This window comes from Budorcas taxicolor, chromosome 14 (assembly GCF_023091745.1).
Source record: "Budorcas taxicolor isolate Tak-1 chromosome 14, Takin1.1, whole genome shotgun sequence".
Classification (NCBI taxonomy): domain Eukaryota; kingdom Metazoa; phylum Chordata; class Mammalia; order Artiodactyla; family Bovidae; genus Budorcas; species Budorcas taxicolor.
Window position 1 is genome coordinate 57,355,482 of NC_068923.1, and position 23,307 is coordinate 57,378,788.

The 23,307-nt window shown below is 37.5% G+C and overlaps 1 protein-coding gene across 1 annotated transcript in view; it reads right to left on the bottom strand.

The window, feature by feature from the left end:
* ZNF704 (zinc finger protein 704) overlaps positions 1-23,307 on the bottom strand; it is a 245,620-nt gene that overhangs the window by 168,936 nt on the left and 53,377 nt on the right. The gene's annotated exons all lie outside the window — the stretch shown is intronic.

A 23,307-nucleotide genomic window follows, 5' to 3' on the forward strand; every position in this document is an offset into this window, starting at 1 on the left:
GGAAGCCTGGTGTGCTGCGGTCCATGGGGTCACAAGGAGTCGGGCATGACTTAGTGGCTGAACAATGGCAACAAGAGGTCACTAATGTTTTAAATTGCCCACAATTTAAATATGAAAAACAACCTCTCATCTGTGACCATGATGTCATTAAAAAAAAAGCCACTGTAACACCAAAAAATGTAGAACTACACAAAGGACAGCCCATTAGACTGAAAACTTCATCCTGGCCCAGGGTGTGGAGGCTCCGATATACCGCTTCATTATTTTACCAATTTCTTATTTGTGATCCCTGTTGCAGGCATTCAGTCAGTGACTAGTAGGTTTATTAGGGCCTTTAAAAATGCTACTGGGGGAAAACACTGATATTCATTACAATCTGCATAACTCTATTCTATTAAGAAAGAATTTTTGAATAGAAATACGATTTTCAAATCATGATACCAAAAAGGAGAAAAGAAATCAACACCCCTGTGACTCTGCCCTAGGCCAGTTGAAGGTTAATTCTGATAAGATTTAAGTCATGGTTTGAATTCACCTAGCCTATGAGTAGAAGGAACAGCATTATAGTCCGTTATACATGGCATTAAAGAAAGATCTTACAGCAAGATTAGTCTGACTCATAGGAGGCCATGGGGAATTGTGATTTTAGAAAGACTCTACCACTAACCAGAAAAAAAGTGCATTCAGGCTAAGGAAAATAAAGAAAGTAGTTAAGCGGAGGAAAAAAATAAAGCTACAGGGATGTAACTATCAGTAGTGTGATTAAACTGTAAACATTAAATGGTTCACCACTGAAATAGGTAAGTTCAGTTCAGTTGCTCATTTGTGTCTGACTCTTTGTGACCCCATGGACTGCAGCACACCAGGCCTCCCTGTCCATCACCAACTCCCAGGAAATAAAGCCTGGGTATAAAAAACTTCATTCTTCCTCAACATACTAGTTGCCTGCTGTGGAAGTTTCAAGCTTGGGGATCTACCTTGTCATTTAACGAAACGATCTTGATTGCCTTTGAAGCAGTCATCCCATGCTTTTCCTCGGCATTTCTGGCTTTTGATGCTGCAGCTCTGGTGAACACAAACAGCAAAGAGGAACTCCAAATTCCCTGCTCTCTGAGAAGACACTGCTCTGTGTTCCTGAGTCCACAACCTGAGACCAACACTAACTCAACAGCAGGGTCTTTAATGAAATCACGGGGGACCAAGCCTTGATCTAACATGCCCTCTTAAATAACACAGAAAAGGTTTCTTGGGAGCAATTTCAGTCAACTCAGGGAAAGAAAGCTCCCAAGAGCCAAGGGATAAACCTTAAAACTAGAGTTTGGGATTAACATAAACACACTGCATGCATGCTAAGTCACCAGTCATTTCTGGCTCCCCGCAACCCTATGGACTGTAGCCCCCCAGGCTCCCCTGTCCATGAGATTCTCCAGGCAAAAACACTGGAGTGGATTGCCATGCCCTCCTCAACATTAACACACTACTAGATACAAAATAGATAACCAACAAGGACCTACTATATAACACAGGGAACCATATTCAATATTTTGTAACAACCTATAAGAAAAAAGAGGGCTTCTCAGGTGGCTCAGGGGTAAAGAATCTGCCTGCCAATTCAAGGAGACACAGGAGACACAGGTTCATCCCCTGGGTCAGGAAGATCCCCTGGAAAAGGAAATGGCAACCCACTCCAGTATTTTTGCCTGAAGAATCCCATGGACAGAGGAGTCTGATGGGCTACAGTCCGTAGGGTCACAGAGTTGGACACGACTGAGCACACACACATGGATAAGAAAAAGGAATCTGAAAGAGAATAGGTATGATGTATATGTATAATTGAATCACTCTGTACACCTTAAACTAAAACAACAACATTGTAAGTCAACTATACTTCAATTAAAAAAAAAAAAACAAAACTAGCTACTCCATCTTTCTCCCTATAGGATTACTAATTTTTGTTTCTTTCTCACTAAGTTTGAAAATTTTTCTTCATTTGTTTTTCATGTCCAAAGGTAAAGGAAAAAGAGAGCAAAGATAAAGTGTTCTATCCATTGAATTAAACATCCATTTTCCCAAATGATCATAATTCTGACTAGAGTAACAGTGGGCTTTTTAATATTTCCTAGAATGGTCAGATTTACCTGAAATTATTGCCTGCCTTTGACTTTCAGCTTTCCCCCTTTACTCTAGGATTCTCGCTGGGCTCCTGCACATCTCCACGCAGCAATGCATCACACTGATCACCCCCTAAGCTGCCACCTGCTATCACCTCCCACCTTTGATCCTTTGCCATCATCAGTGGAGTCTTCAAACAGCACTGCTGTGTTCTCACTGCAAAAACAAGTGCACTCCTCAGTGGAAAAATACCACATTCCAGCTTGGTAAAGCAGGTGGTGTGTTTCAGAGGATGGAGCAGAAAGTAGCATCTCTTCCTTTCAAACAAGAAGGAAGACTATTAGCACATCAGCAAATAAAGTCCTGCTCGATGAATTTTAAGTGCTGCCTCACAAATGAAAATGTGGCAAAATCTGAAAAGTCAGCTTCTAGAGAGTGCTTCAGTCCATTTTCCAATCCCAAACTCTGAACTTTCTTTTAAACCAATCTTCCCATCTTTCAAATAATGTGGAAAGATTTTCAAGATGCTCATACTTCTTTTTGCTCTGTGAGATAGGAAACCCTGACATTGGCTTAATACAATGACCATCACACCCAGCACTACTCTGGCACATACAGAGCAGACACCTGATGTGTCTTAGAGGTATCATCCGGGTGAAATACCCTGTTTCATTGCTATCCCAGGAAGGCAGAAGAAAAGGCTTGTGTTTTCGCTTTATTTGAATAATTAGAATTTATATAATTAAATTACTCACAGTCTGGGAAACAAAAAGAAAGCAGCAATCATATCTGGATTTTGAAGTTTCAGCTATAGGCTCAGAAACTTAGTTTTCCTTTTTTTTTTTTCATTTCTATTCTTAGACTAGAAATGAGGTTTTTTCCCTCTATTAAGGCTGGTTCCTTTGCAGCCAAATAGGACACATGGAGTTTCAATAACATGAAGACAAAATGCCATAACCAAGAGTGGGAACTGTCCCTCTGCCACTGACAGAACTTTATAAATGCAGGGAATTCTGCCCAGTTTTGATTGGGGCTAATGAAGACTGATACCAAACAGAGAGATGTCCTTCATGGCAAACACTTCAGCACTGGGAAAGTTCTAGATGTGACAACTGCTATCCTGGGTCATGCTGTCATCAGACTGATGCCACAGACACACAAAGAAACAGTTTTTCATTTTTGCACACAGTTTCATCACACACAATGAAGCAATGGCTGAAGCAGAAGTTACTTCTTTTTTTTTTTTTTTGGTCACAGATGCTGGAGCAAACTTGCAAACTAATGGATTCACATTTGAGATCAAAGGAAGCCAACATGAGACTCAGTCAGCTCAGCTGGGCATGATTTCGAAAGAACTGTAAGCAGCTTCATAATTCCAACATAATAATGTCTCCCTCTATTTACAAGGGTAGTAGCAGAAGGACTGATTCAGTACATATAGAAAATTCTGAGTCTGGAAACATCAAATACACGAATGAAAAGCTGTGGAAACCTATTCCTTACTGGTTGTGTTGCCCTGGCCTCCTGCTTGTGCAGAGGGTGCGCACTAACCTTGTCTCTGGGTGACACATTCAGGAGGCACCAAAAGCGGCTGCTATGTCATGATGAATGAAGCAGGGAATCCTCATGGCCAAGAACAATGGATAAGAGCTCATTTAATCAGATTCCTACAGAACACCAACTCACTGGAGAAAAGGGTGTGGTTTTCTTTTTTTTAATTGAAACATATTAGTTGATGTATGTTAGTTTTAGGTGTACTCTTTAATGATTTGACATTTGCATATATTATGAAACGATCACCATAGTTAAGTCCAGTAACTCTCTGTCCCCATGGAATGTTATTATATTGAATAGTATTACTGACCATATTTCTTATGCTGTACAGTACATCCCTGAAGCTTATTTATTTTATAACTGGAGGCTGGTGCTTCTTAATCCTCTTCACCTATTTTCCTTACTCTCCCAACCCTCCCTTCTGGCAGCCAGAGATTTGTTCTCTGTATCTATGAGTTTATATTTTGTCTGTTTTGATACACATATATGTGAGATTTGCCTTTACAGTTCACTTAGTGTAATAATGTCTAGATCCATCCATATTGTTACAAAAGACAAAGCTTCATTCTTTTTTAATGGCTAATGAAATTCCATCGTGTATATATGCCACACCTTCTTTATCCATTCACCCACCAATGGACACTGTTAGGTTGCTTTCAAATGTTTGGCTATCAGAAACAATGCCGCAGTAATGGCATGCATGTTATCTTTTCAGAGTGCTTTCTTTCCTTTGGGTAAATACCCAGAAGTGGGATTGCTGGATCATATGGTAGTTCTATTGTTAATTTTTTGAGGCATCTCCATGCTGTTTTCCATAGTAGCTGCACCAACTTACATTCCCACCAACAGTGCACATGGGTCCCCCTTTCTCCACATTCTCACCAACACTTGTTACTTCTTGTCACGTGATGACAGTTATTCTGACAGGTGTGAGGTGGTATCTTATTGTGGTTTCAATTTGCATTTCTCTAGTGATTAATGATGTTGTGTATCTTCACGTGCCTGTTGGTCATCTGCACATCCTCTGTCCATTTTTTAACTATGTTGTTTGGGTTTCTTTGTTGATATTGAGTTGTATGAGCTCTCTGTATATTTTAGATATTAACTCCTTATCAGTTATATTGTTTGCAAACATCTGCCATTCAGTAGGTGGACTTTTTGTTTTGTTGAGAGTTTCCTTTGCTATCCAAAACTTTTTCAGCTTTATGTAATCACATTTGTTTGCTTTTGCTTTTGTTTCACTTGCCTGAGGACACAGATCCAAAAAGAATATTATTACCACTGATGTTAAAGAGCATACTGCCTGTGTGGTTTCCTAGAAGTTTTATGGCTTTAGGTCTTAGATTTAAGTCTTTAATCCATGTTATTTTTTCTACATAGTGTGAGAAAGTAGTCCAGTTTGATTCTTTTGCATATTCAGTTCAGTTCAGTTCAGTTCAGTCGCTCAGTCGCGTCCGACTCTTGGTGACCCCATGAACCGCAGTACGCCAGGCCTCCCTGTCCATCACCGACTCCCGGAGTCCACCCAAACCCATGTCCATTGTGTCGGTGATGCCATCCAACCATCTCATCCTCTGTCGTCCCCTTTTCCTCCTGCCCTCAATCTTTCCCAGCATCAGGGTCTTTTCAAATGAGTCAACTCTCCACATCAGGTGGCCAAAGTATTGGAGTTTCAGCTTTAGCATCAGTCTTTCCAATGAACCCCCAAGACTGATCTCCTTTAGGATGGATTGGTTGGATCTCCTTGCAGTCCAAGGAACTCTCAAGAGTCTTCTCCAGCACCACAATTCAAAAGCATCAATTTGCATGTAGCTGTCCAGTTTTCCAAGTACCATTATTGAAAAGGCTGTCTTTTCCCCATTGTAGATCCTTACTGCCTTTGTCACAGATAAATTATCCATAGAGTACGGACAACCCAGAGTTCTTTTCTGGGTTCTCTGTTCTGTTCCATTGAACTAGGTGTCTATTTTTGTGCCAGTACTGTACTGGGTCTTTTTTGTTTGTTTGTTTGGTATTTTAAAAAACTCATTTTTTAATTGAAGTATAGTTTTTTTTTAAGGTTTTTATTAGTCATCTATTTTATACATAGTATCAATACTGTGTATATGTCAATTCCAATCTCCCAATTCATCCCACCCCACCTTTCCCCCTTGGTATCCATACATTTGTTCTCTATGTCTATGTCTCTATTTCTGCTTTGTAAATAAGATCCTCTATACTTATTTTTTCAGATTCTACATATATGTATTAATATATGGTATTTGTTTTTCTCTGACAGGTCTGAGAAAACGTGAAGTATAGTTGATTTACAATGTTGTGTTAATTTCAGGTGTACAGTTAAGTGATTTGACTATATATATTCTTTTTCAGATTATTTTCCCATAAGGTTCTTATAAAATGTTGAGTGTAGGTCCCTGTGCTATACAGTAGCCTTGTTGTTAACCTATTTTACATTTAGTAGTATGTATATGTTATTCCCCAAATCTTAATGTATCCCTTTCCCCACCTTTCCCTTTGGTAACCAAAAGTGTGTTTTCTATGTCTGTGAGGCTGTTTCTATTTTGCAAATAATTTTATTTGTATCATTTTTTTAGATTCCACATATAAATGATATCATATTCTCTGACTTCACGTATATGATAATCTCTAGGTCCATCCATGTAGCTGCAAATAGCATTATTTCATTCCATTTTATGGTTGAGTAGTATTCCATTGTAATATATACACCACATCTTCTTCTTTATCCATTCATCTGTCAACACACATTTAGGTTGTCTCCATACCTTGGCTATTCTAAATAGTGCTGGTATGAACATTGCAGCATACATATCTTTTCAAATTAAGGTTTTCTCAGGATGTATGACCAGGAGTGGGATTGTAGGATCATAAAATAGCTCTCTATTTTTAGTTTTTTGAAGAAAACTCCATACTGATCTCCATGGTGGCTGTATCAATCACATTCCCACCAATAGTGTAGGAGGGTTTCCTTTTCCCCACATTCTCTCCAGCAATTTAAATGGCACCCCACTCCAGTACTCTTGCCGGGAAAATCCCATGGATGGAGGACCCTGGTGGGCTGCAGTCCATGGGGTCGCTAAGAGTCGGACATGACTAAGCGACTTCACTTTCACTTTTCACTTCCATGCATTGGAGAAAGAAATGGCAACCCACTCCAATGTTCTTGCCTGGAAAATCCCAGGGATGGGGGAGCCTGGTGAGCTGCCATCTATAGGGTCGCACAGAGTCGGACACGACTGAAGCGACTTAGCAGCTGTAGCAGCAGCAGCAGCAGGCTTTTTGATGATGGCCATTCTGACTGGTATAAGATGACACTGCATTTCAGTTTTGATCTGCACTTCTCTGATAATTCCTGATGTTGAACATTCTTTCCTGTGGCACTTGGCCATGTTACCATACTGTTTTGATTACTGTAGCTTTGTAGTATAGTTTGATATCAAGTTCATGATCCATCAGCATTCTTCATTATCAAGATCATTTTGGTATTAAGGGTCTTTTGTGTTTCCATACAAGTTTTTTGTTAGTTCTAATTCTCTGAAAAATGTCATTAGTATTTTCACAGGGATTGTATTGAATCTGTAGATTGTCTTGGAAAGTATGGTCATTTTAGCAATATTAATTCTTTCAATTCATGAGTAAAGCGTATCTTTCCAATGCTTGTGTCTTCTTCAATGTCTTTCCTCAATATCTTTTAGTTTTCCAAGTACAAGTCTTTCACCTCCTTGGTTAGATTTATTCCTACATATTTTATTCCTCTTGATGCAATTATACATGGGATTTTTTTCATTTCTCTTTTGACAGGTCATTGTTAGTGTATAGAAACAGAATAGATTTCTGAAACTTTATTACTGAATTCATATATTAGTTCTAATAGGTGTTTTTTTTTTTTTTGGTGTTGTCATTAAGTTTTTCTATATATAGTATTATGTCACCTGCAAACAGTGACAGTTTTACTTCTTTCACAATTCAAATTCTTCACTTCTTTTTCTTCTCTGATTACTATGGCTAGGATTTCCAATACAATGCTGAATAAAAGTGGCTCAGAGTGGACATTCTTGTCTTGTTCCTGATCGTAAAGGAAACTCTTTCAGCGTTTCACCACTGAACATGATGTTGGTTGTAGGTTTGTCATGCTGTTGGTGTTCAGTCGCTCAGTTGGGTCTGACTCTTTGTGACCCCATGGACTGCAGCATGCCAGGCTTACCTGTCCTTTGCCATCTCCCAGAGTTTGCTCAAACTCATGTCCATTGAGTCGTTTGTCATATATGGACTTCATTATGTTGAGGTATGTTTCCTAATACCCAGTTTGTTGAGAGTTTTTAAAATGGATGTTGAACTCTGTCAAATCTTTTTCTGTATTTATGAATGACTTTTATTATTCAATTTGTTAATGTGGTATGTCACACTGATTGATTGTGGATACTCGATCGTTCTTGCATACCTAGGATAAATCCCACTTGATCATAAGCATGAAAAAGTGAAAGTGTTAGTCTCTGAGTCATGTCCAAGTCTTTGCAATCCCATGGACTAGCCAGGAGTAGCCAGGTTCCTGGAATTTTTTCAGGCAAGAATACTGGAATGTGTAGCCATTCCCTTCTCCAGATGCTCTTTCTGACCCAGGGAGAGAAGGTGGGTCTCCTACATTGCAGGCAGATTCTTTACTGTCTGAGTCACCAGGGAATGTAGTCTTGAATCTGGTTTGCTAATATGTTGAGGATTTAAGCCTTCCTCAGTGATCAATGGCACCCCACTCCAGTACTCTTGCCTGGAAAATCCCATGGGTGGAGGAGCCTGGAAGGCTGCAGTCCATGGGGTCGCTAAGAGTCGGACACAACTGAGAGACTTCACTTTCACTTTTCACTTCCATGCATTGGAGAAGGAAGTGGCAACCCACTCCAGTGTTCTTGCCTGGAAAATCCGAGGGACAGGGGAGCCTGGTGGGCTGCCATCTATGGGGTCACACAGAGTCGGACACGACTGAAGTGACTTAGCAGCAGTGATCAATGCAAAGAAATAGAGGAAAACAATAGAAGGGAAGGACTAGAGATCTCTTCAAGACAATTAGAGATACCAAGGGAACATGCAAAGATGAGCATGAAAAGGACAGAAATGGTATGGACCTAACAGAAGCAGAAGATTTTATGAAGAGGTGGCAAGAATACACTGAAGAACTATCCAAAAAAGATCTTCATGACCCAGACAACCAAAATGGTGTGATCACCCACCTAGAGCCAGACATCCTAGAATGTGAAGTCAAGAGGGCCTTAGGAAGCATCACTACGAACAAAGCTAGTGGAAGTGATGGAATTCCAGTTGAGCTATTTCAAATCCTAAAAGATGATGTTATGAAAGGGCTGCACTCAATATGCCAGCAAATTTGGAAAACTCAGCAGTGGCCACAGGACTGGAAAAGGTCAGTTTTCATTCCAATCCCAAAGAAAAGCAAGACCAAAGAATGTTCAAATTACTGCACAATTGCACTGGCGTGCTGCGATTCAAGGGGTCGCAAAGAGTCGGACACAACTGAGCGACTGAACTGAACTGAACATGCTAGCAAACTAATGCTCAAAATTCTCAAGCCAGACCTCAATAGTATGTGAACCAATAACTTCCAGATGTTCAAGCTTGATTTAGAAAAGGCAGAGGAACCAGAGATCAAATTGCCAACATCCACTGCATGATAGAAAAGTCAAGAGAGTTCTAGAAAAACATCTACTTCTGCTTTATTGACTATGCCAAAGCCTTTGACTGTGTGGATCACAACAAACTGTGGAAAATTCTTAAAGAGTTGGGAATACCAGACCACCTGACCTGTATCCCAAGAAATCTCTAAGCAGGTCAAGAAGCAACAGTTAGAACTGGACATGGAACAACAGACTGGTTCCAAATAGGAAAAGGAGTACGTCAAGGCTGTATATTGTCACTCTGCTTATTTAACTTATATGCAGAGTACATCATGTGAAATGCCAGGCTTGATAAAGCACATGCTGGAATCAAGATTTCAGGGAGAAATAGCAATAACCTCAGATAGGCAGATGACACCACTCTTATGGCAGAAAGTGAAGAAGAACTAAAGAGCCTCTTGATGAAAGTGAAAGAGGAGAGTGAAAAAGTTGGCTTAAAACTCAACACTCAGAAAACTAAGATCATGGCATCTGGTCCCATCACTTCATGGCAAATAGATGGGGAAACAATGGAAACAATGACAGACTTTATTTTCTTGGGCTCGAAAATCACTGCAGATGGTGACTGCAGCCATGAAATTAAAAGACACTTGCTCCTTGGAAGAAAACTTATGACCAACCCAGACAGCATATTAAAAAGCAGAGACATTACTTTGCCTACAAAGGTCCCTGTAGCCAAAGTCAATGGTTTTTCTGGTGGTCATGTATGGATGTGAAAGTTGGACTGTAAAGAAAGCTTAGCACCAAAGAATTGATGCTTTTGAACTGTGGTGTTGGAGAAGACTCTTGAGAGTCCCTTGGACTGCAAGGAGATCCAACCAGCCCATCCTAAAGGAAATCAGTCCTGAATATTCATTGGAAGGACTGATGCTGAAGCTGAAACTCCAATACTTTGGCTACCTGATATGAAGAACTAACTTATTGGAAAAGACCCTGATGCTGGGAAAGATTGAAGGCAGGAGAAGGGGACAACAGAGAATGAGATGGTTGGATGGCATCACCGACTCGATGGATATGAGTTTGAGCAAGCTCTGGGAGTTGGTGCTGGACAGGTAAGCCTGGCGTGCTGCAGTCCACCAGGTCACGAATAGTCAGACCCTACTGAGCGACTGAACTGAACTGAACTATTCATTTATTTTGAATAAATCAGGAACATTGGCCTATTCTTTTCTTGTGGTGTCCTTGTCTGGTTTGGTATAAGGGTGATGCAGGCTTTGTAGAATGAGTTCTGAAGCATTTCTTCTCAATTTTTTAAAGAATAGTTTAAGAAGGATAGATGCTAACTCCTTAAATATTTGGTAGAAATCACCTATGAAACCACTTGGTTCTGGACTTTCACTTGCTGGGATTGTTAAAAATCACTGACTCAATTTAATTACTGGTAATCATTCTGCTCATATTTTATATTTCCTACTGGTTCAATCCTGGGAAACTAAGTTTTTAGGAATTTATCCACTTCTTCTAGTTCCTCCATTTTGTTCATAGTAATCTCTTATGATCCTTTGGATTTCTGTAGTGACAGCTGTAACTTCTTTTTCATTTTTTATTATGTGGGCCCCTTCTCATTTTTTTCTTGATGAGTCTGACCAAAGGTTTATCAATTTTCTTTATCTTTTCAAAGAATCAGCTCTTAGTTTCATTGACCTTTTCTATTTTTCATTTTTCAGCCTCTATTTCATCCATTTCTACTTCAATCTTTATGATTTCTTTCCTTCCACTAACTTTGGGTTTTGTTTATATTTTTCTAGTTCCTATAGGTGTACGTTTGGAGTGTTTCTTTGAGATTTTCCACAGGTAGGCTTGTATCACTATAAATTTCCCTTAGAACTTCTTTTGCTGCCTCCCACAGAGTATAGATTGTTATGTATCCATTTTCATTTTCTCCAATCCTCTTACACTTTCAAATCCTCTTTGATTTCTTCAATGACCCATTGGTTGTTCAGTGGCGTACTGTAAACATGTAAAAAGGCTTTTATGTGTTTGTGTTTTTGCAGTTTTTTCCTTGCAGTTGGTTTCTCATCTCATGCCGCTATGGTTGAAAGAGATGCTTAACATAGCATCAAAGTTCTCAGATTTACTGAGACTTGTTTTTGTGATCTATCCTAGGGAAAAAAAGTGTGTTTTTCAAATAATGAGGAAGAAAGCTTACTTAATTCCATACAGGATAGACCCTGGTACAGCATACCACACTTTAAGAGGACCCTCAATAAACTTCTAAGTGGTTATCCAAACAGTTGACTCTTGAACAATGCAAGGTCTGGGGCACCAACCTCTGTGCAGTTGAAAATTCATGTATAACATTATAGTCAGCCATCAATATGCGTGGTTCCACATTTATGGATTCAACCAACCACCGACTGTGTAGTACTTTAGTATATATTTATTGAAAAAAAAAAAATCCATGTATAAGTGTACCCATGCAATTCAAACCCATGCTATGTTGTTTAAGGTTAACTGTAATTGATTTTAATAAAATTCTCCAATAGGCAATAAACCAATGTTTTCAGAGTAGAAAGTATGAGCAACAGAATGTGCTTCCTTAGCTTATAAATATATCAGCTCTGCTTAATGGTCTTTTTTTTAAAAATAGAGAAATGTTGAAGCATAAAAAGTGTAAAGATATATATAATATACCACTGACTGATACAGCGAGGAGCATGATGACCTTTTTGTATATTCATCACTTAGTTACAAAAAACTATTGATGATTTAGCTTAGCAAACAAACACTTTGAAATCTTGAGTTGAATATATTCTTATATTTGAAATGGGTTTTTACTTCTTTTTAACCTTAGGAGATTGCTGAGTCTTCTAGCTTTGAAGGAGATAATAAAGACCCAAACCTTCTTGGTTTCTGTTATCCAGTCTGATTATATCTATGGGAAGCACAGCCTATTTCACAAGATTTGGACAGTGTTCAGAGAAGGGAAACTCCCTGGATAGCTCGAGAGAGCTGAGACACAGCCAGAAAGTAAACCTTCCAAGGGGAAGAAGCACGGACAGTGCCTGGCCCCGGACACATGGGAGAAGGTCAAAAGACTTCCTAAAGATCAAAAGTAGCAGAACCCCAAATTCCTCCCTCCTAACCACCAGTTCTATTTTCAAAACTACTTTATCTCTAACACAGAAATATGCTCAAGAACTTTCTTATTCCTTAAAATTATATATTTTCCCAAAGTGATCTGAAAGTGACAGCAGATTTGTTTTTTACTTTATTTTGTTTAAATTGCCTACAGAGAAAGGGACAGTTATTAATTGAATGTGAAGATGAATTGAGACAACATGTTGGTGGAAAAATCACAAAAATTCATTACTTCTCAAGTTTGTAGCAGTTTCTCTGCAAATGCAAATGTTAATTTTCACTCTGTGTCATTATCTATGGATATGTGGAAAATATGACTGCATAGTTTACTTGTTAGGGATGAATCAAAACGGACAAATAAAGCTTGTTTTAGCTCTGAAAAATAAACATGTGGGGGAACACAATTCTTAAATACAGCTTTCCCCAACCTTTTCAGGGGGGGAAAACAGCTTTCAGCTTTCTGTGAAGATTACAAAGCACAATACAGGCTAAACGCCATGCTCCCCATGCCTCTAACCCTCCTTATAAATGTGGTGCAGCTGTCTGGCACTTTCGCCAGTGATAGCTCTGTGTGATCATTAACACTACTTGCTTAGTATTTGTGAAATTACATTGTATGTGCAAAGAATTGAGGTGATATTTTGAAACCCACATGGTTAATATATTTACCAATTCATGGTTAGAGAGCATGGTTTTTCCAAAAGCAGTTCACAATGACCAGTATTTAAGATTCAAAGTTGTGTTTTATTCAGTGGCTTTTGCACAACTTGGTACAGTGGTCACATTCAAGTAACCTCAAAGATTAGAGTTATCTTGATGAAATCAATCCCAGGGAACAAAAATGCCAAGTTTGAAGCTCCAAGACTTCGGCTACCTGATGTGAAAATCTGACTCATTGTAAAAGACCTTGATGCTGGGAAAGACTGAGAGCAAGAGGAGAAGGGGGCAACAGAGGATGACATGGTTGGATGGCATCACTTATTCAAAGGTTTTGAGTTTCAGCAAACTCTGGGAGATGATGAAGGACAGGGAAGCCTGGCGTGCAGCAGTCCATGGGTTTACAAAGGGCTGGGCACGACTTAGCAACTGAACAACAATGTGATTTGATGAAATCTCATATTCTGAAGGTGAAAGCCACATTTTATTTATTTTCTAATACGTGGTCACAAATTGGATATACAAAATAGCAGATAACCTTATGATATTATTCTTAGAAAGGGGAAGAGAAATTAGGCAAATCTATCAAGTGACTGAAACTTATTTAGGAAAGTGGCTGAAAGTGATGATTTAGGAAAGGAGTGCATGCACTCCATTAAAGAAGCAAATGTTTATCAAATCTGGTCAAAACAAAGCCTGAGCTGGGGAGAGTCATCAAAATCTTTTCATCATTTAGGGATTAAACTCTATGAGCAGCTCTTGCCTCAAGAAAAGCCAATATGTGCATATCAAGATGTGGAGAAATGAGAGTTATGGTAAAATAAACTAACAAGCACATATAGTAATGTGCTTACACTATGATTGTGCTTTGACTGTTTCAGTTGGTCTATATACTATTCTTCATAAATACATTTATTATTCATATGACTTTTGCTCAAAGAGTGCAGGCCTTTGTTACTATAGTTTTATTGTTAAAGGTAATTTGGATTTAACATGTTTAAAACCAAACCCCTTCCCTCCATCTAATCTATTTTCTCTTGTATTACTTCTGAATTACATTTTTTTTTTTTTAAACAGCATCACCAACCACTTTATCCATCCAGATAAGCACAACACAGTTTCTGGAACCATCCCGAGTACTTACTTAAGCTTCCCATCTGCTTTATTCCCCCAAGTTCTGTAGAGTCTGCACTTCACACTCTTGAACATAGCCCTCTGCTGTGATGCTTCTGTCCTAGTTAAAGGTTTCACAATGATCTCTTTCAGATTTCTACATCTGCTTCTTCTTTTTTCTGCCTTCAGTGTCAGAACTTACACAGATGTCCTCCCTACCTTCTCATCTCCACAGGTACCTGACAACTTTTCTGAAATGTCAATCTATCAGTTGAATAACTTAACAGATAAAAATTAAATTCTGAAAGTATTTCAAGTCAAGCCTAACTCTCCAGCCTAACCCCTTAGTCCTCTTCCACCCAGAAATCTATATATAGGAGGGGAAAAAACATAGGTCAATATTTAAAAGAAGAATCAATAATAGCTTTAAGCTAGAAACAAAGTAAACCATTTGTTCTTTGGAGTCTTTCTAAAATTGATATATTTGTTGTATTTTCTACTTTACCAGTAGTATGTTTTCACTATTTTGTTACTATATTTAAAAAATCATAAGAAATGCAATAAGTGTGACAACCCAGGTCCAAGCCTAAAGTCTTGACTTGGTCAATTAGAACTGGTAACAGCTGCTACTGTAGGGAATGTCAGAGTATCTGGTAACAACTAAAGAGCCATTTTCAAACTCTGGAAATGAAGCTGCGTGTTGTAAAAAAAGCCAGAACTGTGGCTATATCAATTTAACCTTTCTTTTATTTGGATGGAATTTAAATATTCTCATAGTAATTATAATTGTACAAAAATATTAGTTATTCAAACTGGAAAGCAACAGACATATCTTGGATCTGTGCTGCAGATTTTGTTTCTAACTAAATAGTCCCTGATCCACAGACGCTGAAATGTCTCTCTCCTTACATGGGCTACTCCTTCGTCCCTCACTAACCCTTAAGAAACACTCCAGTAAAAGGCTACTGTTCCACTGCATCGCTGTGAGTGAGGCATTTTCTTCATGTGTGTGGGAGTAAGAAAAAAAGAGAAACCCCTGTCTTGGGGATAAATGGTAAGCTGGACTGAAAGGTATAATAAACCAATGTTTTACCCTGAACATGCACTATCCAATAGTCATCACAACCTCTGTAGCCACTGATCATTTCAAATGTGCCCAGTCCAAACTGAGAGGTGCTGTAAGAGTAAAATATATATTGAATTTTTTAGACTTAATATGCAAAAAAGAATGTAAAATATCTCACTGTTGTTTAGTTGCTAAGTCATGTCCAATTATTTGCAACTCCCTGGACTGTACTTCTGTTCATGGAATTTTCCAGTCAAGAATATTGGAGTGGGAAATAAAATATTTGTTTCTCCAGGGATCTTCCTGACCCAGGGATTCAACTAGTGTCTCCTGCATTGGCAGGCAGGTTCTTTATTGCTGAGCCACCAGGGAAGTAACACTTTATATTGATTAAAGGGAAATAATGATATTTGGGATATGTTGAGCTAAATAATATGTAGTATTGAAATTATTTTCACCTGTTTCTTTATCCTGCTTTTAATGTAACTATTAGAAATTTTAAATATATTGCTCATATTTTACATATGCTCAAATTTTACATATGTAGCTCATATGAAAACTCTATTATACAATGCTGTTCAGACAAAATTCATTTTAAATAAATGACCAACATCTTGTTTAATTTTTATTTGCCTTTCTGTAATTAAAGCAGAATACAGAATTTATATTGGCAGGAGGAAGTAGGGAGTGGGAGGTAGTGGGAATCCAATTGTGTTTCTACTCCCTCACTGTTTAAACTTTGAGCAGAATTAGGGAGGGAAAAAAAAAAGATATGTAAAATCTAAACATAAACCGATTTTACAGAGGCAACCAATGGCATCAGAAAAGCAGAATAATGGCACTGTAAGCATTCTGGAATATTCCCATATACCCAACCTGTGCAACAAAGTCAGTGATCCACTTAGTACAACAAAGCCAGCAGTCCACCAAAAGCTTTGGGTGTGAAATTTTCTCCATTTCGCTGCTAGAAATGATTTACACAAAATTCCTGGAGGTGATGCCTGCAAATGCTTGAACTTCTTAAAAAATGAAGTATAGTTGATTTACAATACTGTGTTACTTTCAGCAGAGTGATTCCTTTTTCTTTTTTTTTTTGCATGATAGATTATTAAGAGATACAATAATCTTATAATTAATCTTATAATCTTGGGTATAATTCCCTAAGCCATATAGTAAATCCTTGTTGTGTATCTCTTTTATATATAGCAGTTTTTATCTGTTAATCCCATACCCCTAATTTTTCCTTCCTCTCTGCTCTCCCCTTTGATAACCATACATTTATTTTCTATGTCTGTGAATCCATTCCTTGTTTGTATAGATTCATTTGTATCACTTTTTTTGGATTCCACATATAAATGATATCATATAATTGTGCCTTTCTCTGTCTGACTCATTTCAGTAAGCAAAATACTCTCTGGGTTACGCTTCCAGTATTTTACTCAGTACTGCCCAACTGATGCAAAGAACATATCCTTCACTAATAGCAAAGTGACTTAAATTACTTATTATTTTAAAAATCCACATTAATATGCAAAATTCAAAATTCACAATGAAGTTATAAACAGGTGGCACATTCTAATTTGCCACTAATGTGGTACTTTTAATAAAGAGATATAAAACAAAATGATTGTAAATGAGTGAAAAGACCCTGATGCTGGGAAAGACCAGGGCAAGAAGAGAGGGGGGACAATAGAGAATGAGATGATTGAATGGCATCACTGACTCAATGGACATGAGTTTGAACAAACTCTGGGAGATAATGGAGGATAGGGAAACCTGGCGTGCTGCAGTTCATGGGGTTGCAAAGTGTCAGATATGACTTAGCAATTGAGCAACACCAAATGCCATATTTAAGATCAACACAAAAAGTGTGTAAAGTTGTCTCTTACACATACATAATCTGAGCCAAATTTATATCACAAAACACAAACTTTCCTAAGTTATCACTAAGAAAATATTGCCAGTCAATGTTATCAGAGTCAGCACCGGAAAGAGAACCACTGTTTTAGAACTACTGGTTCCTGACTCACCTTATTAACAACTTTCATAATTTCATAGACTATTATGAGAGTAGAGTTGTAGCATATGTGCATTTAGATCACAGAAATTCAACTATAAGCATTTGGCAGGAAGAAAGAGCCTAAAAAAATAACACAACAGATAGAAGTCCCACCTTTCAGTTTTGTGTAGGAAGGGAGAGAATAATTGTCTTTTTCTCAATCGGTTTCTGATCTCAAGTCTTTAATGGAAGGTGCTGGTCTCACAAGTGATCAAAGGCATTGTAAATAATAACTTTGTTTCTACTTAATCTTGATTTATTTGTTGACTTTAAATCCCCAGCAAGATGTGACTTGATGGTATCCTGATGGCACAATGTGTTTCATTAAGTCCTGATGTCAATTACATGGGTTCCTAGCAACTTCCTATCTCTGTCCTCTATCCACATTATTGTACTTGTGCTTTGGGAAGATCGTTTTGGCTGTTGTGTAAGAAACAGACAGACTGCTGCAAGAAAATAGGAACAATAGTTATTTGCTGACCTGAATTACTGAAAGAATAGGAAGGGATGCAAGTGGATAAAAGTTTCCTGGAAAAGATGGTCTTAAAAGCTACTTTGTAGAGACTGCTTTGGTTCTTAACAATTATATAGCATTAGTCTTTCTCCAACATAGGTAGGTACATTTATAGTGCCTTCCCAAGATATGTTGTTAAAATTGAACATATTCAATGTTCAATGAGATTCTTCAAGACCTTTACCACTTTCCTTCTTTTCGGTAGTTTCATACTGGTTACAGAGCTTGTGACTGGAAATGTTTTTAATACATTTAAACATTAAACATTTGCTCCTGAAACTGCTATGCATCTGGTGATTCAGAAATAATGATAGCAATCTTGCCTTATCTCTCACTTCATTCCAGGTTAGACATAAAAGACTTTTCTATCAGTCATACACAGGACATGAAAGACAAAGAAGAAAATGTGGGGAACACCACTGAGAATGAGAGTCCAAATCAGTTCACAATTTTCCATGTACACATAAGACATTGCCTGTAGCTCAGGTCCTTTCCTAACTTTGAACTCACAGGTTAACAAGCTTCTGAAGTTCTTTTTAAACGATACAGTTCCCAGAGAGGCATTCTATAAGGGGAAGATGACTTCATTTTACCCAGCAAGTGATATATCTGACATCACTATATTTTAAAACCCTGCAAAACAAACAGGGCCGTATGGCTCAATTTTTTTTCCAACCGCAAACTAACAATCTGGAGTATTCTAATAAACTGCTGTTAGGTCTAGGAATATTTGGGGCCAAAATTTTCTTTTTTTCCCTCATTATAACTAGTTTGCTAATAGATTTCTTTAGTTTTAGAGTTATAATTAGAAGACAGTTACTACTTTGCATAATTACATTGTAATTGTTATTTGGGTGAAATCCAACCAATTTAAGCATCAGTACTTCCAAAAAACAATGTCTGGCAAAAAGAGAATAACAAATGCCATGCTCTAATGGGTCCAGGTTATCTAATAATGTTTGCCTAATGGTTTACTGTGTTTTTTTTTTTTTTAATAAGAGGCTCAACAGCAAGTGACATTAGAAACCAATGTATTTTAAGGCATCACAGTTGTAACTGGCAGTAAGTTAATGTTCTCTGATAAACACTAATGATGATAGTAAGAAACAAAAATTCACGTGGGGTCAGAAACCTAGCCGCCTTAGGTCTGTCATTTGTTAAATTTATGTTCCAGTGGCTGAATTTACTTCTAGTGCCTGGAGAATTTCCAAACACACACATCTCTTGCTTCAAAAGCCAAGAGGCTCAGTCTACAGAATGAATGAACACAACTATGTTTCTAGCTGCCCACCCTCCTATCCACTTTTTAAGTTGATTATTCAGCCTTGCTAGAAACTTCATAACTCTTTCAGGAAATTTCATCCTTTGTTCAATCAGCGAGCCCTCTGCTATTGCTTACAACCAAGAAACCTCACATCTACTTCAAAAATACACATGAGTCTTTCCACTTCATGTCAGCTGCCACTACTCTAGTCCAAACTCCCATGACATCACTTCTGTACTAAAGCAGCAGCGTCCTTACTAGTCTTGTTGCATACTTCTTGTCCCTCTCCAACCCAGTCTATGCATGCTAAGTTACTTCAGTTGTGCCCGACTCTGTGACCCCATGGACTGTAGCCCACCAGGCTCCTGTGTCCATGGGATTCTCCAGGCAAGGATACTAGAGTGGGTTGCCATGCCCTGTTCCAGGGGATCTTCCCAATACAGGGATCGAACCCACATCTCTTAAGTCTCCTGCATTGGCAGGCGGGTTCTTTACTACTAGCACCACCTGGGAACCTAATCTGTATGTAATGTGATCTAATGATTTAACACCTAAATACAAAAGTAGCATTAACCATTCTTCTCCATAAAATTCTTATCAACTTAAATATATACTTTAAAAATCGTTACCGCAATCAATATAGTTCAACATGATTTGGCTCCTGCCTGCCTCTCCAACCTCATCTCTGGCCGCTCTCCCCAGTTCTCTGTGCTTCAGCCACACAGGCCTTCCTTCTTACCTTAGGGTTTTCATGCATATTCTCCCCTTCCTGGAACACCTTCCTTCCTAGTCAATCTAACTTTTCCTCATTCTTTAGGTGTCAGCTAAAACGTAGTTTCCTTAAAGAGAGCTTTCCTTATGCTTCAACATAAGTCTTCTTACTTATGAACCTCATAATGTCCAGTACATTTAATAGATTGAATGTCCTGGACATTATAAATTATACAATATATAATTATCTATTTATATTTGTATTGTTTAGAATATCTCTCTCCTCAATTCTATGAGAGCAGGAAATATATCTAATTTACTCTACCTTGTATTTCAGTATCTGGTACATAAAAATCCACGTAACTAATAAATATGTTGAATAAATTAAAGAAATGCATATTACTCGGTGAAAGAAGCCAATCTGAAAAGGCTGCATAGTACATTATTCCAACTACAGACATTCTGAAAAAGAAATAACTATGGACACAGTAAAAAGATGACTGGTTTCTAGAGTTCAGGGTAGGGAAGGCATCAATAAGCAGAGAATGGAGTATATTTTAGGCAGCAAAAAAATAAATACACTGTATGATACTAAAATGAGGGAAACATGTCCTTATATATTTAATGCACAACACAAACATGTATAGAAGTAAAATTTAGGACAAAAATAATTACAGGTGGAAGGGTGTGATGTGTGTGGGGACACAGGGTATGTGAGAAATCTTTGTAACTTCCTTTCAATCTTGTGAACCTAGAACTGCTCTGAAAAAGAATAAAATCTTTTAAAAATAAGGTATTGAACAAATCCCTCCCCCCCAAAAATGAAATAGAATACATATCTTTATAATCAAGCTAAATGAAGTAAACAAAAGTAGGAAAAAGAAAACATAGTAAAGCATGGTTTGAAAAAAAGATGCAAACTTATTAGTAATTACAATGAATCAGATATCAGTTAATTATAATGAATATAATGAGTTAAATATCCTATTTTAAGAATATATTTCTGTGTTCTGGATTGTTTTCCCAACTACAAATAATAAGATGAAAAATATATCTCTTTACTTTTTAAAAATAAACCTAATTACAATAATCCAATTTTTAAAAAGAAACAACCAAACAAAATTTGGGAAGTGCATATAAAGAAGTGATTTCCCAGGTGGCTCAGAAGTAAAGTATCCACCTGCCAATACGGGATGTCGGTTCAGTCCCTGGGTCAGAAAGATCTCCTGGAGAAGGAAATGGCAACCCATTCCAATATTCTTGCCAGGGAAATCCCATGGACAGAGGAGGCTGGCGAGCTATAGTCCATGAGGTCACAAGAATTGGACACAATTCAGAGAGTAAACAATAATATAAAGAAGTGCTTCAAAGGAGTCATAGCATATAACTTATAGTTGTAAAGAAGAAAAGTCTATAGTTAACAATCTAAAACTCTACCCTAAGAAACTAGAAAAAGAGGAGGAATTTAAACTCAAAATAAGCAGAAAGAAAGAAAAAATAAAAAATAAATCAGTGAAATAGACAATGGACTAACAACAAAGTCAATATATGCAAAAGCTGGCTCTTTGAGAATAGCCATAAAAGTGGTAAACTGCTAGTCAGACTGGTTAAAAAAAAGATAACACACTGACCCATAGCAGAAATGAGAGAGGGAACATTACTGTAGATTCTCAACATTTTTTTAAAAGGCAATATTATGAACAGCTACACGCTGTTTAACAATTTTACATGTCACGGATAAATTCTTTGAAAGACACAAATTACCAAAATTGATCCAAAAAGAAACGTGAAATCTGAATAGCACTACAGTTGACCCTGGAACAACATGAGGGTTAATCGGCATATAATTTATAGTCGGCCTTCTGTATCCATGATACCTCCAGATCTGCAGATTCAGCCGAGGACCATGTAGTGCTATAGTATTTACCACTGAAAAAGATCTGCATTTAAGTGAACTTGTACAGCTCAAACCTGTGTTGTTCAAGGGTGAACTGTATATCAATCTTACAAATCGAATCTGTAATTAAAAAAGCACTTCCATAAAGAAAACTCCAGGTCCAGTTGGCTTTACCAGTAGACCTACCTTTTAAGGAAAAAATACCAGTCCTAAAACAAATTCAGAAAACAAAGAGGGGGGAACACTTCATAAACCATTTTATGAGGCCATCATTAAATTGATATCAGAACCACAATATCCAAAAAAATAGATTGATAGGTCCATGGGTGGAAATAAATGAATCCTTAACAGACTTTTAGCATAAATTATGAATTCCAGGTCTCTTAACATAAAATGGTCTAATGAAAATTTTCCACGGAGTAAGTTCTATAAAATTGCAAGTTGGCACCAAACTATGTGACAGTGGGAAGTCTAATTTTTGTCCTACAAGCTTAGGAAAAAAATAAAACCACAGCTCTTCACATTGAAATTACATGCCATTCATTTTACCTGTGAGTCAACCAAATAACAGATACAAATTGAAGGGCTTATCAGGTTCAGGTCATGGTAAGACATTTCATAGTGAACTCCCAGTTAAAGGAATTAATCCTAAACAATTTAGCATGTACTTTATATGAAAAAATTAGACAAGCAAATAATTCCAAGTAGTTGAGCAGAGGCAATGAACATATGAAAAGTTTCAATGAAAAGTTTCAATTAAAATTTAAGGGAAAGAAAGAGGCCTATAATTTTACAAAGTTTGACAAATTTGGTAGCAGAATAGAAAAATATGTAGTTTTTTAAGAGAAGATACTTTTGATTTCATATAAAAAGAAATGAAATTCTAATTACAGGCACTGAATAGGTAGAAAAGGAATATTTATTCCTTTTCCAAAGATACTATTTTCCTAGTTAGCTGTCAGAAACCACCTGTACAAATGCAGACCTTCTCCAGCAACTGTTTATAAAGTTTCATTATAGATGGTTTTTGGTAACAAAATATATTTCACATATTAAAAATTAGCAAGCTTTCATGCTACAGCATTTCCTTTCTTTTCTCCACTCAACAAATATTTACTGAGCCCTTTAGACATGGTCCTAGTGCTAGGAATGCGGCATAAACAAGATGGACTAAAATCATAGCCGACATGGAACTTACTCTTTAGCTGAGATACATGAGAGGCCAGAAAATAAGTTCTGGCATGTATATTCTACTACCGTTCCACTGTCACGCTGCCATAATATTATCCTCTGATTCAGTGCTGTTGGATGCAATTTAAGTAGAATTACAATGTGATAAAAGCCTTTTGATATTGCAGATAAGCCCTCTTGGCCTAATTCTAAGCTAGATCTGTCTTAAAAGGATTACCATGATATAAACCAGGGATCACCAAACTTTTCCTGTAATGAGTCAAATATAAATATTTTAGGCTCCGCAGGCCACCTACGATCTATACTCCATATTCTTCATTTTTTAACCCTTTAAAAATGTAAATCTGTTCTTATCTGGCATGGAATTCTCCAGGCCAGAATACTGG